The sequence below is a fragment of the Macrobrachium nipponense genome, chromosome 49 (assembly GCF_015104395.2).
Source record: "Macrobrachium nipponense isolate FS-2020 chromosome 49, ASM1510439v2, whole genome shotgun sequence".
Classification (NCBI taxonomy): Eukaryota; Metazoa; Arthropoda; class Malacostraca; order Decapoda; family Palaemonidae; genus Macrobrachium; species Macrobrachium nipponense.
This window is the reverse complement of record NC_087224.1, coordinates 18,727,151-18,742,035: the sequence shown is the minus strand read 5'-3', so window position 1 is coordinate 18,742,035 and position 14,885 is coordinate 18,727,151. Positions and strand designations below refer to the sequence as shown.

Below are 14,885 nucleotides of genomic sequence, written 5' to 3'. Positions count from 1 at the left end.
GTGTTATGTGTCAAAAACATAAAGCCAGTAGTTCTTTACAACAACAGTTCCAAGAATTGCCTCCTGTAACTAAACCTTTAGAGCGAATCAGTCTTGATTTAACTGATATGCTATCTGGTGCAAATGGTTATAGATATGTTTTGACTGTTATTGATCATTACAGCTGATATGTTAAGTTCTATCCTTTGCGAAGTAATCTACAGAGGAAGTAAGCAAAAACTTCATAGTCTATTTAAATGACTTTGGTGTACCTTTGACAGTCATTCTTGATAATGGTGCTGAATTCACCTCAAACCAGTTCAGACAATTATGCCAGGAAGATAAGATAAATGCTGGTTATATTACCCCATATCATCCACAAGGAAACAGTGTAAGTGAGAGAATGCATAGAACTATGAAAACATTACTAAATGTAATGTGTAAAGGACATCCTTATCAGTGGCCTAAATACTTAGGTGAAACAAGGCGTGTGCTCAATTCTGCTGTACGTACCACTCTTGGTGAACAACCTCACTATGTATTTTTCTCTCGTAGAACCCCTAGACAAGTGACTAGTGTGTTGCCCACAATTACGGATGATGTAGAAGATACTGCCATTGCAAAGGCTCATGAAATAATTCAGAAAACTCATAGAGAGATGGCCAGTAAGTATCGTGCAATAGCTAACCAAAAGAGGAAAAATGAGAAAGTGGATGAAAACTCGCTTGTTTGGGTTAAAAATGAAAATGTGATTCCTAGCACTAGTAAGAAACTAAACCCCAGATGGTGCGGTCCATATGTAGTATCCAAAGTGTTTAGGGATGGTGCTAAATATGAGTTAAGAAACATGTTTGACTAAACCATAATTGAACGTGCCGCTGACAAAGTGAAGCCCTTTATAGGACAAGAACAGTGGTTAGTAAATATGCAGGAAATGGATGATACCATTCCTGATGTAGTGAATGAAAGAGTACAAACCAGAGGTGCTAATAATATTGTTCCTCCCTCTAGGTTAATAGAAGAACTGTGAGATCGTTGTAATTTTTGTACTGTATTTTTGTATTTTCTGTGAAGAATGTTTTTTTGTATTTGCATACTTTGGAAGAGTTCATATATATAACCATTAAGTCCATTTCCAAGTATGTGTTCTTGTATGTATATGTTATGTTCATAGATTATGGATCTGATGATGACACTACCTGTTTTATGTACAGTGAACTTATACTCATTGAGTTTTGTTTGAACTTAGTTGAGTTTTGTATGAAGAGCTACCCATCCAAAAGCTTTACAAACTCTGGTTGAGTTGCTCAAGTTATGTGACTGATGTGTAAGTTAGTCATTAGGATGCTTTAAGAGGTATATTATCTTCAAAGGAATGTTTTTCCTGCTCATGGTTATTGAGTGAATGAGCCTGAATGTTGGTGTAAACGATTGTTTTCGAGAAAAATAACCATAAGTGATTATACCCCTAATGAGGAGTGACTATATCTTAACCGAATTTAAGATCACTCTTACATAAGTGTTTAACTTGGTAAAGTTATTAGGATGGTTAGGTAGAAACGCGCCTTAAGGGTGGCGTCCCACAACTTGCTCTGTACGTCTGTTAGCAGACCTTAATGATTAAATGTCCATTTATAATCTCTGGTTTGAGAGGTGGGGCAGTTTTATTTATCCTGATTGATGAGATAAGAAGTATTTACCGTGTGCAGGCTCTGTATTGTTGTTGTCAGATTTATTATCTACCCAAATATTATAATTAAGGGATTGGTTGTCCTTGATAAATGAAAACCAATTTCCGTAGGGGTAAAGTGATGTAATGAGGGAAATCATTCATTTAGCATTTATGACAGTACTTATGGAAATTGGTGGACTGGAAAACCGAATTGGTTTTCATCTTATCAAGATGTTAAGTTAGCCACTTGAAGTTGAGATTGTCTATGATCAAGTGTATGTACGTAAGTACGTAACTGTAACCAAGTGCGCAGTTGCATAAGCTGAAACTGCTCTGTTCGAGACGAGTACGGCAACGCTGAGGGGAAACGAATGTCTCTCCCCTTATATTAATTTGAAATGACGTATTTCTCCCTTGTAAAAGGTATGCACTTGTCGTAGTTTATAATGTATGTTGCCATAACATTTGGTAGTGATTCTTTATATTTTTACTTTGATATAACTGCCAATTGCCAAGAATTGTAATGGTACTGTTACATAAGTTGCACCATGTTGAGCTTGCAGTTTGTTGCAATTGTACCATCAATTAAATGTAGGCTAAGATGTGAATTAGTCTTCTATATGTTTATAAAAATGATATTGTTATGATACAATAAAGTTTGTTCATACTTACCTGGCAGATATATATATAGCTGTATTTTCTGAAGTCCAACAGAAATTCAAAAACTTCCGGCACACACAGTGGTCGGCCAGGTGGTTAGTACCCATTCCCGCCGCTGGGAGGCGGGTATCAGGAACCATTCCCATTTTCTATTCATAATTTTTATTTCCACTGTCCCCTGAGGGGAGGTGGGTGGGTACTTAATTATATATATCTGCCAGGTAAGTATGAACAAACTTTATTGTATCATAACAATATCATTTTGTTCATGAAACTTACCTGTCAGATATATATATAGCTGAATCCCACTGTTGGAGGTGGGAAGGGACAGAATAGAAGGATTTTGGGAAACAAATGCATGCCAGATGATTTACATCTTGGTTCCACCTGTTAGCATTGCTGGCTTCGTGGTTATTGCCACGTAAGTTGCTGCTTGTGCTACTAGAGTTGCCAGCGAGGTAGAGACCTATATAGCTGGTGCACTCCAGATGATCTGTCAACAAGGGGCGAGACCACGACGTGACTAGACCATATTGACCATACCATGAGGGCTAAGAAGTAAAAAAATAAATATATATAAAAATATATATCACCACCTGACCAACCTAGCCAAAGTTAAGGTGTGGTTAAACTAAGCTTAAGAGTTAAGAAGTCACCGTTGTCGGCGACTCAACTACTAATTAAGAGCTCTTCCTAACCATTTTCTACATGGATAGGATGAGTGGTACTACTTGCCCCCAAGATTGTGTCTGCAGACACGTATGGCCCTAGCGAGCAGCAGATCTCATATGCCATCTTCACATCTCGCAGGGAGTGTGAATTGAACACAGAGTTGCTTCGCTAAAACATGGTACTCAGGATGTTGCTGAGTGCCATGCTCTGTTGAAATGCTTCCGAGGCCGCGCCCTCACCTCGTGAGCATTCAATCAAAAGATTTCAAATCTTTGTGCAAACACAATGAAGAGCTTTTTTGAAAGAACTCCTTAACAATAAAGCCAGGGTGTTCTTCGATATGGGCAAGTCTGGTCTTTTCGGAACACTGCAGATTGTCCGTACGACTTCGACTTTCTTGAGTTTTATGTAGATAAAAACTTGAGAGACCTGACAGGGCACAGGACTCTCTCTGGCTCCTGCCCAATAACTTGTGCCATCCTTGATTCCAAGCTCCTGGCCCAAGAACAAGACGGGTTTCCATTCTTAGGCCACAACGGAAGGCTTAGAGAACGCACCGCCTTGTGTTCTCTAATGCCAAAACTTCTGACGATGGCTGAAAACCTCACTAACCCTCTTTGTCGTATCTAGGGTGGTTAGAAAAAGGCCTTCCTGATCACGTGCAAGAAGTTAACAGGTAGGAGATGTTCGAATGCTTTGACTCAGGGCTACTATGTGTCTCCTGATCTCGCACGAGTGTCTGACTCCGAGAAAACAGGTGAGACAAAAAGTAGATGGTGAGCGAGTTTCGAGATTCCACAGAACTCAAAGATCGTTAAGGGCTTTGTTGTTTGACAGAAGCAAATCTCTGAGCCCAAAGGCCGTCAACAACATATTTGCGTATTCTTTAATAGTTGTGACTGCCAGCTTATCCCATTCTTCAAACGGAAAGGGAAGACGGCAATCTTATGCTGTCAACATCTCGATAGTCTGAACGTAGTGAGACTCAAAGAGGAGAGGTTATAGGTACCTTTCGTGTTAAAGTAGACCGACTCTCTCGGAAAATGTCCTTGGAAGGACGTGACCTCTGTGAATCTAGGATCTTGAAAGGCCAACATGGGGCGATTAGCGTCATTGTCGCTCCTGTGATGGTATAAATCATCTTATTACATTTCCTAAGCGTTTGAAAAAGGGGAAGGGGAAAAGAGACTAAACATCCATCCCCGTTCAATATCATAGCGAAGAGATGTATGAAAGGACGTCCCTAAAGTCTCCATAACTCTCAACATACTTCTAAAGAAAGATTCCACTCGGAAGTCAGTAGTTGCTGCCGTCGATCGAGACGATTCGTACGGACTTTTGCAATCCTGTAACGAACCTCTAGAGGATCGTTACATTCTACGCCTGTTGTTATAATAGGCTCTTTCTCGTTAAACCGCCCGAAACAGGGACCGAGAGATACTTCCTAAGATATGAGAGAGCTGTGGAAGATCAGAGTTGATATGGACCACTGGTTCCAAATACTCGTTTCCAGGACTGGAGGGACGACTGAATTGCTTCCACTTCTTTCAGATTATGATCCAGGACATCTGAAAACCCTCTCCAGATGTCCGGCACCTTCTTCTATCACCTCAAGTGATACTTAATGCACCGAGAGATGTTCAGATCATTCCTAGATCTTTAATAAATTTCAGTTTCCCGGTAGGAAAAAAACTGTAGAGGTCTGAATTGCAGTCTATTCAGGGAAACAAACAAACTTCTTTAGAAGGAAATGGTCCCCAGCAAGCTCATCCATTCCTCACACAGTATGTTTACTTCCCTAAAAAGGCTGCGCTTTGCCTAAGCAGGAGAGCATATAATAGTGCAATGTTGCGGTAGACTCGTAGTCCTATACCGTGCGGTAACGAGCATCGAAAAGAGTAAGAGATATCTCTGAGAACATAGTAAGGCAAAACGAATGCAATGTTTATTCATTCATGTAGAAATCCCCTCAATCTTAGGCTAAAGTCCGTGATTGTAGGGCAGAGATACAGTTAGTCAGTCAATCCCGCAGGGGAGAGAGAGACGTAACTGCCAGCACAGAGATACGGTTAGTCAGTCAATCCCGCAGGAGAGAGAGACGTAACCTACCACGCATGACAGCGAACGAGCTGGTACTGCCTCGTTTGGACTGGAGGAGAGGACAGTGACAGCAGCAGCTTACGATCGTCGTCTCTTAACTTTATGCCTGGGTTGCCAGCTACCCTATTCTACGAAGAAATAGGTCCGTAATTTTTAGCATAAAGAGACCCTCAAGCTGGTATATTTAAGCGAAACAGAAAACGCTAAATATATAGATGCGTTTGTGTGCGTCCATAAACACTACCATACAACAGTAAAAGATAAATCGGAAACTCCTGGAAGGCTGCAGGGAGTAACGATTAAAATGTCCTTAAAATAATGACAATAGACCTCTCCGGTTGCCATCCGAAGAGGTAACTACAGCAAGCGTATATGACTTGAACCAACCAGTAGTAAAATAACGCAAGGCAAAATATGATATTATATTACAATAAAGTTTTTTCTACTTACCTGGCAGACTATACTATAGCTGAATTCGGAAATACAGCTACATACATATCTGACAGGCAAGTTTCATGAACAAACTCAAGAGAATTGAAGCGGACAGCTCAAGCTTCTTATGTTATTGGACATAAGCTTCATTGACGTAGTCTACAAGTCTATTTCTTGTACGAGTCTGCGAATGATGAATGAGAGCTCTTCCGATCTTGTCAATAAGAGCTTATCCGCTTACGCAATATAAAGTTAATGAGAAGTTTGTCAATGAGAACTAACCCATTTACGGGACAAAGAGATATTTTGTCAATGAGGGGATACCCACTTACTTGACAAAACGATAGTATATTGTCAATGAGGGAAATTCACTGAATTGACAAACGTAATCCAGGAAGTCGAGCATTTTATTTTCGATTCCCGTCTCAAACGAGGAAGGGGGCAAAGAATCCTGTTAAGAAAGACGGCTTGACGGACAGGTTAAGAAACGACGATGTTCAATTCGGCAGCGTAGTCCCGACTAGGAACTAACAAATCTATCATCTGAAAAGCCCTTTCAGATGGGCTAAAAAGCTTGCAAAATTATCCTGGGAAGAGGAGAAGAAAACTCTCCAACCAGCTTCCTCTCCCGTATCACAACTAATGCCTGCTAAAGCTTAAAATTTATTGGCAGTTATGGCAAAGGAAGTCCTGTCTTGCGCTTTCCTGAAGAGCGTCCTTTGATGAGTGCCTTTGCAAAGAATCCTACTGAACGTTGCCAAGAGTCCTGACATGCAGGATGTCGAGCTTTTACATAACCCATAGCTGCCTTACCGCAAAGTCTTGACTGCGGTAGAGCAAAAGAGATCTTTCCTTGAGCTTTCCATAACTCCATCCAATCCTGGACTTTACGAAAAGCAATATTACTGACAGAGACCTCTATAATTCACGAAACCCGTGGTCTTGCTGGGTTTCGAAAACGAAGTTGCCTTTTCACTTTAAGCTTCCTCCGAAGCACTGCTTACTTCACATTCTTCGCAGGCGATGTAGAAGGGATCACCAAAGTTAGGTAAAAAATCTTTAGGCCCAAATCAGCTTGAAGACTTCAACAGAAACGTTCAGCCAGGCGACACACCTGGCGTGCGCTGGCGCGCGCGCTCGGCGTCCACTGGCTAGCAGCGAGCACGCTCGGCGTCCACTGGCGAGCAGCGAGCACTCTCGGCGTCCACTGGCGTGCGCTCGGCCTCGGCGTCTACTGGTGCGCGCTTGGCGTGCACCCGCGCGCGCCTGGCGTCCATCCGAACGTCCCGTCCAAGCCGAGCGTCAAAAGAAGCGTGCAGAAAAGCGTCACGCTCCTGACAGGCGTCAATGCAAGCGAAACTGCCTTCAGGGAAGAGCATTAGACATCTCGGAGAGAAAACCGACTGCACGAAGAGTCTCAGGTGAAGGGTTGATCGTGTGAGAATACGCGGGGCGAGGGAACGCCTTCTTATTCTCACAGCAACAAAGCTAGGACGTCCGCGCTCAAAAGCGTCCTGCTAATATGACTTGCTTTCCCTTTTCTCGGTGGCAAGACGTACAACGAGTTCAGGCGACGTTCGCCTTCTTACTTCTCACTGCAACGCATGACGAGAGAGAGAAGAGGATGTGAAACGTCCTCTTCTATAAAGCTTCTATTTAGAGGGCGCGAGTCCTTCCGAAAGCTCCAAACCCTGCGCAGGGAGGACGCTTCGGAGGACGAGAAGCAATCCTTCAGGATTCGTTTACGCACTTTGGCAGCCTGGGAGTAACTTCAGGTCTGCCGAAGGCACGTCAGATCGGTGGGAGTTCCTCGTAACCCTCCTTCGGCTTTCGACATGCTCTCTCCCTGTTCCTGGGAGTCAAGCAGAGGTCCCGGCCTAGAGGCGAAATAAGGCCGATCTGACGCACCCTCCACTACACAAGGGGTTCACTGTCACTGCACTTAGCCACTTCACTTTTGCTCTCCAAAGCCAGCACTTTCGATTCTAAGTTACGAATCGATAGAGTATCAGAGAAAGGTCAATACCCTCTACAGAAACTGTTTAGGGCCCGAAGGCAACATTACAGGGTTAGGAGTAACAACTACAGAAGTAGCACTCTTCACCACAATGATAGGAGAGCGAGCACCTTAGATTCCAAGATACAGATGGAATCTATAACGTAAAGGGCATTACCTCACGAGACATATTTATAGCCCGTAGGCCATACTACAGGGTTAGGCAAAATAAAGTCTACAGGTAGGTTAGCCTACCCTGACTTTGTTTACTGATTAATTGCGTACATAGAATCATACGTCTTCCTTACGGAATTTAGACAAAGTCTCACACTCCTTACATGACAAATCTCAACAAAGAAGCAAGACACATAGCCCTCGTGCATATCGAGTGCGGAACTACCGAAGCTTTTGGTAGCCACACCCTATCTTAGCAGACAACACCCTCTGAAACTAGCCTAACTAGATTCAGATATACAAAAATGAATCATATTCAAAACAATTTAAGATAGCGTATGCCTAGCCACAAATCCAAGTCAATAAATCAAAAGACAATTAGGATATTTAGCGGCCATGAAGTTTCCAAAATCCTAAGACGGAGGTACTGAAAACAGGTGTTTCCAGCACCGGCGACAGAAAAATATGAATAGAAAATGGGAATGGTTCCTGATACCCGCCTCCCAGCGGCGGGAATGGGTACTAACCACCTGGCCGACCACTGTGTGTGCCGGAAGTTTTTGAATTTCTGTCGGACTTCAGAAAATACAGCTATATATATATCTGACAGGTAAGTTTCATGAACAAAATGTCAGTTCTATAGTAAATTCCACCAATGTTATGCATATAAAGTCAGGCTAACTGCAATGTGTAACAGTAAAGTTAGGCATGAGTAGCATAGCCTAAAGGCCTAATGACTGCATGCTCTTTGACACGAGATTGCCATCCTAAATGAATTGTTTGTATTACAGGGAACCAGTATAGGGGTCCTGTGTAAGAACCAGTATAGGGGTCCAATGTAAGAACCAGTATAAGAATCGGTGTTGGTTCTAACTGGTATTGAAGGAGTACAGCTAGGAATAAGCTGCTTTTACAATGTATCTACCTACTGTTAAGAAGAAATATTATTAAAAAAACCCCGGGAGCCAGCCTTTCCCTCAACCCTTATTACAACAATGAAGATGCGACCGTCTCCGACGTCAAGTACCTGTTCCAGCTAAGGATAGGCAAAGAAGTATAGTAGCCTAGGCCTATGAGGTACCTTTATATTAGCCTATGGTTTGAATTGTTATGTATAGGCTAGTCTGAGTTAATTGTCCTAAAATGTATGGTAGCCTCCGAATGTTGAAGTCAGGACAATTGACACATCAGTACTGTATACATATGCAGTATAGTAAATACATGAGTCATAAGAATAACATTAAGAGATTTTTATACTCATACAACGGAATGATCCTTCATCTGGTACGTCTGGTAAAGTACAGAACAGTGAAGGTTTCAGTCCTAGTAATAGCAATGCGAGTAAAAGTGACTATTCCTGTTATACATGCGGAAAACCAGGTCATACGTCTAAGGTTTGTAAGAGTAAAGTGGCATCTAGTGGCTCAAAATTAACTTGTTTCCAATGTAATGGCAAAGGGCATTTAGCGAGAAATTGTGCAGTAGAAACAAGGACGGGACTTTAAGAAAAACCAGTGTCTCTAGTTAACCTTTCGTCAAGTAGGAATGATGTGATGAGAGAAACTAGGAAATTTTTTGGTGAATTTCTGTCAGAAGGTGTAGTTTCCTCTCTTGGAGGAATAGATTCGAGAGAGGTGGTCTTGCTTCGAGACACAGGAGCTGCTGTCTCACTGATTAGGAGAGAGAGTGCCAAACAGGGCAGAAACCAACATGGAAGAAAAATATTGTTATTGTACAATAAAGTTTCATACATACTTACCTGGCAGATATATACTTAGCTATAGAATTTTGCGGCACACGTTACAGGTAGGTCAGGTGATCTACCGCCCCGCCGCTGGGTGGCGGGAATAGGAACCATTACCGTTCTAGAACCAGATTTTCTCTTCCACCTGTCTCCTGAGAGGAGGCTGGGTGGGCCATTTAATTGTATATATCTGCCAGGTAAGTATATGTATGAAACTTTATTGTACAATAACAATATCATTTTCATACTTTCAACTTCCCTGTCAGATATATACTTAGCTGATTGGCACCTTTGGCGGAGGGTAAGACACAGCTAATTACTGATTAGACAGGTAAACAACATACGTTGTAATAATAAAAATAAAAATACCCTAGTTCCTACCTGTTTTGGCAGAAGATTTCATAGCTACTGCTTATAAGTCTGCTTCACCTCAAGAGCCTCAGCGAGGATGTGACCTATGGCTAAGAGCTCTTGTGAGGACTGTTGATGGGGTCTTATCCACTTACTCGACAGAACGAAATGGCCTTTGTCAATGGGGTCTTATCCACTTACATGACAATACACCTATGCCTAAGGGCATGACAAAGGAGTACAACACTGATCCCGATCACCCGATCCTAACCGTAGATTAGTACTAAGATTGAAAGGAGTTATCCCCAACCACCTTTCAAACAACCTTAAAATTCAACACCAAATTATTTTAAAACCAAAATTAAACAAAAATTAAGGATCAGTCTTATCTCCTTCACCCAGCACTGTATCCGCTGATACATACGGACCCAGAGAGAAGCATCTCTTGTATGTTACCCTTACATCTTTTAAATAATGAGAGGCAAACACCGAGTTGCACCTCCAGTATGTAGCTGCTAAGATGTTTTTCATTGACATGTTCTTATTGAAAGATATCGATGTAGCAACTGCACGTACCTCGTGTGCTTTTACTCTTAATGCTGCAAAGGATTCACTTTTGCATTTCATGTGTGCCTCAGTAATGACGTTTCTAACGAAAAAGGCTAGGGCATTTTTCGACATCGGTCTTTTAGGGTCCTTAACCGCACACCAGAGACTTTGATTACAACCTTGCAGCTGTTTTTTCCTCTGCAGGTAAAATTTTAAGGCTCTAACCGGACATAATGACCTGTCCCGTTCCTTTCCCACAAGTTGGGAAAGTCCTTTAACTTCAAAACTCCTGGGCCAAGGTCTCGAAGGATTTTCATTTTTTGCCAAAAATAAAGGCTGGAAAGATACCACTGCAGAGTCTCCTCTAAATCCCACTCTCGAGTCTAGAGCCTGCAATTCGCTGACTCTTTTGGCAGTAGCGAGAGCCATTAGAAAAATACATTTCCTCGTAATGTCTCTGAAGGATGCTTGATTAGGAGGTTCGAACTTCTCTGATGTGAGGTACTTAAGAACCACGTCTAGGTTCCAGCTAGGGGTAAGTGAAGCTTTCGATTTTGATGTTTCAAATGATCGTATCAAGTCATGAAGGTCTTTGTTATCTTTTATGTTCAGGCCCCTGTTCCTGAACACAGCAGATAACATACTTCTATACCCCTTTATCATAGATACTGCCAATTGAGATTCCTCTCTCAGATATAGAAGGAAATTGGCAATTTCGGTCACAGAGGTATCGGAGGAGGACAGCTTCTTCGCCTTACACCATCTACGGAAGACTTCCCACTTTGATTGGTAGATCTGCATGGTAGAGGATCTTTGTGCTCTTGCAATTGCTTTTGCAGCCTTGCGAGAAAAGCCTCTCGCTCTGACCAATCTTTCGATAGTCGAAAGGCAGTCAGGGCGAGAGAGTGGATGTTTTTGTGATACCTCTCGAAGTGGGGTTGTCTGAGCAGATCTGTCCTTTCGAGAAGAGATCTGGGGAAGTCCACCGTCCATTCCAGTACCTCTGTGAACCATTCTCGAGTGGGCCAAAAGGGCGCTATTAGTGTCATCCTCGTTCCTTCTGAGGACACGAACTTTCTTATCACTTCCCCCAGTATCTTGAACGGGGGAAAAGCGTAGGCATCTATGCCCGACCAATCCATGAGAAGGGCATCGATTGCTAGGGCTCTGGGATCCTCCCCTAACGAGCAAAAGTTCTCCATCCTTCTGGAGAGGAACGTCGCAAACAGATCTACTTGAGGTTTCCCCTATAGAGACCACAGCTTCTGGCAGACTTCTGAATGAAGGGTCCATTCTGTAGGAAGGACCTGGTTCTTCCTGCTCAATCTGTCTGCCCTTGTATTCCTTCCTCCTTGAACGAATCTTGTTAGGAGTACTGTCTTTCGTTCCTCTGCCCAGATTAATAGAGCTCTTGCCAACTCGTAAAGGGAGAAAGAGTGTGTCCCCCCCTGCTTTCTGATATATGCCAGAGCCGTGGTGTTGTCCGAGTTGACCTGGACCACCACGCCTCTTGACATCCTCTTCGAAATGCCTCAGAGCCAAATGAATGGCTAGAAGCTCTTTCGCATTTATGTGCCAGGACATCTGTTCTCTCGTCCAGATGCCTGACACTTCCTTCGTCCCTAGTGTTGCTCCCCATCCTGTTTCCGAGGCGTCGGAGAACAACACTAGGCGAGGGTTCTGCAGAGACAAGGACACTCCCTCGTTCTTTCTCAGAGGTTTTAACCACCATTGCAAGTGGTTCTTGATGTTTTCCTGTAGAGGAAAAGAATCTGCCAGTTCTCCTGTCTTCCTGTCCCACATTCTCCTCAGGTAAAACTGCAGAGGTCTCATGTGCAGCCTCCCTAGAGAAGCGAACTGCTTTAGCGACGAAAGGGTGCCCAGAAGACTGAGCCATTCCCTCGCTGAGCTTCGCTCTTTCTCTAGGAAGGCCGAGATCTTCTCCAATCCTCGAGCAATCCTTTCTTGGGATGGAAACGCTCGAAAACCCCGAGAATCCATCCGAATCCCCAGATAGACAATGTCCTGGCTGGGGATCGTCTGAGATTTCTCGAGGTTCACGAGCAATCCTAGAGATTTCACTAGATCCAGAGTTGTTTCCAAGTCCTCCAAACACTGCTGCCTTGACTTCGCTCTTATGAGCCAGTCGTCCAAGTAGAGTGATATTCTCACCCCCTTCAGATGTAGCCATCTTGCTACGTTCCTCATCAACGCCGTAAACACCTGAGGAGCCGTCGAGAGGCCGAAGCACAAAGCCCTGAATTGGTAAATCCTTCCCTGCACCATGAATCGAAGATATTTTCTCGAAGGATGCAGGGGGACATGAAAGTAAGCGTCCTGAAGGTCGAGAGAGACCATCCAATCTCCTGGACGCAGAGCCGCAAGGACCGAGTTGGAAGTCTCCATGAACTTTGTCTTCTCCACAAAGCGGTTCAATGTGCTCCCGTCCAGCACAGGCCTCCACCCTGAAAAAAAAAAAAACCCCGAGCTTTTTGGCACTAAGAAAAAGGCGATTGTAAAAGCCCCGGGAGTGAGGATCCTGCACTGTGTCGATGGCCTCCTTCTCCAACATTTGCTGTACTAAGCCCAACAGGGATTCCCTTTTTGCAGGATTTTTGTACCTCGCTGACAGCTCCCTCGGTGTCGTCATCAATGGAGGTCTGTCTCTGAAGGGGATGAGATATCCTTTCTTGAGTACTTCCAGAGACCAAGAATCTACTTGTCTCGAGGCCCATGCTTCTGAAAACTTCAGCAGCCTGGCCCCCACTGGTGCTTGGAGGACTGGTATCTCACTTGGACTTCTTCATTGCTCTAATGGAAGAAGACCTTCTTCTTTCCACTCCTCTTTTCCTAGGGGCTCGGCCTGATGAGCTCCCACGAAAGGGCGGCTGAGTACTTTTTGGCTCCCTCTTCGTGGCAGGAACAGCTGGTCTTGACTTCCTAGCTGATTGTACAAGCAAGTCCTGTGTTGCCTTCTCAGTCAGCGAGTGAGAAATATCCCTCACTAACTGAGAAGGGAAAAGCTGCTTAGACAGAGGAGCGTATAAGAGAGATGCCCTCTGAACTGGAGAGACTGCTTTCGTCAAAAATGAGCTAAAGAGAGCTCTCTTCTTTAGAATTCCTGCCCCGAAAAGGGATGCCACTTCCGCTGATCCATCTTGCACCGCCTTATCCATACAGGCGAGCACACTATGCAGGACTTCGGGTTCCAAGAAATCGGGGTCTTGAGTCTTCTTGGCCAAAGCCCCAAGGGACCAGTCTAGGAAGTTAAAAACTTCCAAGACATGGGATACTCCCTTGAGAAGATGGTCCATTTCCGACATAGTCCAGCTTGTTTTAGCAGATGGAAGTGCGTGTCTTCTTGCTGAGTCCACTAAGGTCGAGAAGTCTGCGTCTGCAGAAGCAGGAAGTGCGAGTCCCATTGCTTCTCCCGTGTTATACCAAATCCCTCTCTTTCCGGATAGTCTGGAAGGGGGACAGGTAAACAAAGTCTTCCCCGCCTCCTCTTTGGATTTAAGCCAATTGCTGAAAGACTGCAAAGCCCTCTTCATTGAGATGGTAGGCTGCATCTTCAAAAAAGAGGATGACTTTGAAGTCTTCGTGCTTGAGAATAAAGACCGAGGAGAAGGAGGGGCAGCAGGACTCAGAGACTCTCCAAATTCTTTCAATAAGAGGGCTGCCAAGGTCTTATAGTCCGAAAGACCTGCCCCCTTATTTGCTTCCGAGTCTGACACATCTTCCAAATCTTGACTGGTGACATTAGGAGAAGAGTGCGCAACCAGAGGAGGACTCCTCTCTAAGCAAGGTGAGGGGCTCTTAGCCTACCGACCTTAACCTGACAAGGACTACGGCCGCCTGTGCGACATCTTGAGTCCCTGCCAGGAGAAGGCCGATCTTGCAATTTGCCTTTACTTGCATTAAGAGTGTTCTGATAAGGATGACAGCCGTCTGTGCGACAACTAACGTCCCTATCAGGAGAAGGTCTTGAATGTTTAAAACCTCTCACAGAATCAGCCACATCCTGACAAGGGCTACGGCTGCCTATGCGACATCTAAAGACCCTGTCAGGCGAAAACTGATCCTGCGAGAAGTCCCAAAGAGGAGCCTCCCGGTCCGCTTCTAACTCCATGTCCGATGAAGATGGAGATCTTGATTCATGGCGCCTGGTGCCTGGCGCCCGGTTGACGCTTGGATGATGTATCAATCCTGGACAGTCTTTCGTGGCTGGTAGGAGCCTCAGGCGCCAGGCGCCTGGAATGCGGCTCAGGCGCCAGGCGCCTGGAAGGAGCCTCAGGTGCCAGGCTCCCGGCCTTTCTGTATTTATGAATACTGGTTGGATCCTCCCGCCTCGTAGGCATTTTGCGCCTGGCAGGCGCCTGGCGTCACTCCTGACAGGCGCCTCGTCCGAGCTGTCAGATACTTCCACCGGACGGGATTCTTTAACTGGAAGGAAGCGATCCTTTCTCCTGGGAGGATCCTTCTTCAAAACTCTCACCAACGAAGATATCTGATGTTGCATTTCCCTTAGGATCTTCGTCGCTGCGTCTTCTTTCTCC

At 44.3% G+C, this 14,885-nt stretch overlaps 1 long non-coding RNA gene across 1 annotated transcript; it reads left to right on the top strand.

Moving 5' to 3' along the window:
* The first annotated feature begins 1,698 nt into the window (after positions 1-1,698).
* LOC135205236 (uncharacterized) lies at positions 1,699-8,649 on the top strand. Its single transcript, XR_010312504.1, has 2 exons — positions 1,699-2,074; positions 8,477-8,649. It is a non-coding gene; the product is annotated as an uncharacterized LOC135205236 (long non-coding RNA).
* Positions 8,650-14,885: the final 6,236 nt, after the last annotated feature.